The sequence below is a fragment of the Physeter macrocephalus genome, chromosome 12 (genome assembly GCF_002837175.3).
Source record: "Physeter macrocephalus isolate SW-GA chromosome 12, ASM283717v5, whole genome shotgun sequence".
In the NCBI taxonomy this organism is placed as follows: Eukaryota; Metazoa; Chordata; class Mammalia; order Artiodactyla; family Physeteridae; genus Physeter; species Physeter macrocephalus.
The window spans coordinates 85,907,795-85,911,778 of record NC_041225.1 but is presented as its reverse complement, the minus strand read 5'-3'; the positions used below and the strand labels follow the sequence as shown (position 1 = coordinate 85,911,778).

The following is a 3,984-nucleotide window of genomic DNA, read 5'->3' as shown; positions in this document are numbered from 1 at the left end:
AAAAAAAAAAAAAAAAAAAAAAAAATCTATCTCCACATATTGTATGATTCCATTTATATGAAATGTCCAGAATAGGCAAATCCACAGAGACAGAAAATAGATTAGTAGTTTCCAGGGCCCTAGAGGGAGATGGGAATGGCAAGTGAATGCTTAATGGAGATATCTTTTTGGGGTGATGAACTGTTATGGAATTAGATAGCAATGATGGTTGTACAACATTGTGAGTATACTAAAAACCATTTATACTGTACACTTTTAAATGGTTAAAATGGTGACTTTTAGGGTCTGTGAATTTTACCTCAATTTTAAAAAATCCACCTCACTCTCACCTTGAAGGTATCTATCTGAAGCAGGCTGTTCTACCTGCTCATGAGGGCTGGGCCGAGGGAATGCAGAAGGGCTTTGAGATAGACAACAAGAAGAACTAACACTGTGATGGCTGAGAAAAGCCACAGTGCCCCAGGCGGCAGACTGCTGAGCGCTCCCTCTGGAGTTTGGGCCTAAGGGGTCAATGAGGGGCACAGAAAGGGCTAAACACGTCTGGCTCTTCCATTAAGCATCAGAACAGAAATGATTCTGTGTTCAATGGACGATTAAAAGTGTTCAGCCGGGGCTTCCCTGGTGGCACAGCGGTTAAGAATCCGCCTGCCAATGCAGGGGACACAGGTTCGAGCCCTGGTCCGGGAAGATCCCACATGCCACGGAGCAACTAAGCCCGTGCGCCACAACTACTGAGCCTGCGCTCTAGAGCCTGCGAGCCACAACTACTGAAGCCCGTGCACCTAGAGCCCGTGCCCCGCAACAAGAGAAGCCACTGCGATGAGAAGCCTGCGCACTGCAATGAAGAGTAGCCCCCACTCGTCTCAGCTAGAGAAAGTCTGCATGCGGCAACGAAGACCCAATGCAGCCAAAAATAAATAAATAAATAAATAAAAATAAATTTTAAAAATAATTTTTTAAAAGAAGTGTTCAGCCAGACACAGAACCTATATTTGGGTTGGATCTGAAAGATCACCGGTTCAACGCCGCCTGTGCAAGACCCTGCAGTTAAGAAGCCTTTGGTCTCACCTGGACTGCTCAGTGTTTACAGAGTCCTGTCTGGACCATGAAAGCCCCTCAAGCCTCTGGAAACATCTCCCAGGACCCCCGAGTCTTCCTCTGAAGCTGAGCATTGTCCATTTCCCTTCTGTAGGGTCAGCCCCTGTGGCCCGGTTCAGAGCATGGAGAGAAGCGGGGAGTAGAGGTGGGTCAAGGACGCAAGCCAGGTAGGGGGAAGGATTTGGAGGAAGGAAACAACAGAGAAAGGAGCAAAGGAAAATCCAGGAGAACGAAACATGTGAGGGAGGATCGGTAGACTTAAGACAAAGATTCGGCCCCAAGCCCCCTCAGAGATCCTGAGAAACCTCCACCAGTGGTAGAGGGTGAGCCCCCAACCCCTCTCACCGCCTGCTGCAAATCACTGTTGTGGGAAAAGCATGTGGACTTTGGAATGACACAGACCACCATAGAACACTTATATTCTGGGAGACCCTAGGGCAGCAGTTCTCAAATTTTTGGTCACAGGATGTCATTCTTAAAAATTATTGAGGCGGGACTTCCCTGGTGGTGCAGTGGTTAAGAATCTGCCTGCCAGTGGGGGAGACACAGGTTCGAGCCCTGGTCCGGGAAGATCCCACATGCCGCGGAGCAACTAAGCCCGTGTGCCACAACTACTGAAGCCCGAGTGCCTAGAGCTGGTGCTCCGCAACAAAGAGAAACCACCGCAGTGAAAAGCCCACGCACTGCAATGAAGAGTAGCCCCCGCTTGCTGCAACTAGAGAAAGCCCGCGCACAGCAACAAAGACCCAACGCAGCCAAAAGCAAATAAATAAATAAAATAAAGTTTTAAAAAAATTATTGAGGGGACTTCGCTGGTGGCGCAGTGGTTAAGAATCTCCACCTGTCAATGCGGGGGACATGGGTTCGATCACTGGTCTGGGAAGGTCCCACATGCCACAGAGCAACTAAGCCCATGCGCCACAACTACTGAAGCCCAGGCGCCTAGAGTCCGTGCTCCACAATAAGAGAAGCCACCGCAATGAGAAGCACGCGCACCGCAACAAAGAGTAGCCCCCGCTCGCCACAAAGACCCAACACAGCCATAAGTAAATAAACAAACAAACAAACAAATTTATTTATTTACTTTAAAAAAAGAAAAACTTCCATAGAAAAAAAATTATTGAGGACCCTAAGGAGCTTTTACTAAGGTAACTTGTATCTATCAACTTTTACTATATTCAAGGTTAAAACTGAGGCATTTAAAAATATTTATTTAGTAATTAATATTACATTAACAATAATAAGCCCAGGACATGTTAACATAAGTGACTTTTTTTTTTTTTTTTTTTCTTTGTTGCGGTGCCCGGTCTTCTCATTGCCGGGGCTTCTCTTGTTGTGGAGCACAGGCTCTAGGCATGTGGGCTTCAGTAGTTGTAGCACGTAGGCTCAGTAGTTGTGGCTCGCGGACTCTAGAGCGCAGGCTAAGTAGTTGGGACGCAGGGGCTTAGTTGCTCCATGGCATGTGGGAGCTTCCCGAACCAGTGCTTGAACCCGTGTCCCCTGCATTGGCAGGCGGATTCTTAACCACTGTGCCACTAGGGAAGTCCTCAATAAGTAGTATTTCTTAAACCTAAAGGTTAGCTGCAGTGTGAAATCTGAAAGCAGAGTGATGAACATTTTGTACTCTGTTACATTAAAATCCATTGTCCTATCTTGCATTTTACATATTTTTATGAAAAATAACTAACTTCCAAAACAAAGGAAACAGAAAAGTGACACTGTTTACATTTTGCAAATCTCTTTAATGCCTCACTGGATTCTCATTATCCTGTCTACATTCAGTCCATTGAGATGTCTTGTTTTAGTTGACATCTGTGAAAAAAACCCAACCATACATATAGTTGGAGATGCATTTTAATAAATTTTCAGATAATTGTGGATCTCCTTCTTTGATACTGCACCAAAACTCAATAAGTAGTATTTCTTTTTTTTTTCTTTTTAATTTATTTTTGGCTGCATTGGGTCTTCGTAGCTGCGTGCGGGCTTTCTCAAGTTGCGGTGAGCTGGGGCTACTCTTTGTTGCGGTGCCCGGTCTTCTCATTGCCGGGGCTTCTCTTGTTGTGGAGCACAGGCTCTAGGCATGTGGGCTTCAGTAGTTGTAGCACGTAGGCTCAGTAGTTGTGGCTCGCGGACTCTAGAGCGCAGGCTAAGTAGTTGGGACGCAGGGGCTTAGTTGCTCCATGGCATGTGGGAGCTTCCCGAACCAGTGCTTGAACCCGTGTCCCCTGCATTGGCAGGCGGATTCTTAACCACTGTGCCACTAGGGAAGTCCTCAATAAGTAGTATTTCTTAAACCTAAAGGTTAGCTGCAGTGTGAAATCTGAAAGCAGAGTGATGAACATTTTGTACTCTGTTACATTAAAATCCATTGTCCTATCTTGCATTTTGAATAAATCTTTTATCCACACATGATTCTGTAACATCTTGCATTGCTCATTTGGGAAGTTTTTGCTCACTGAGTTATGCAGACCTTCCAAATGTTGACACATTTCACTACATAATACTGAAAAATCACATTCATTAATATCACCATCAGTCTCATCAGCAAAGTCATTAAATACTGGGAAACTGGAGGACAGAAGCTTTCTAAAATTCCAATTTTTGTTTGAAATCTCAAATTTTATTATGCGCAACAAATGATAAACGTCAGCTTTTAAAGTGGCAGGCTCACTCACTCATTTTCAAGAAAATGTCTATCAAATGCCCAAGTCTGGGGCTTCCCTGGTGGCGCAGTGGTTGAGAGTCCACCTGCTGATGCAGGGGACGCAGGTTCGTGGCCCGGTTCGGGAGGATTCCACATGCCGCGGAGCGGCTGGGCCCGTGAGCCATGGCCGCTGAGCCTGCGCGTCCAGAGCCTGTGCTCCGCAACGGGAGAGGCCACAACAG

General features: G+C 46.0%; 1 protein-coding gene across 23 annotated transcripts in view; it reads right to left on the bottom strand.

Moving 5' to 3' along the window:
- The window catches only part of DYSF (dysferlin), a 231,639-nt gene that overhangs the window by 205,238 nt on the left and 22,417 nt on the right, over positions 1-3,984 (bottom strand). The gene's annotated exons all lie outside the window — the stretch shown is intronic.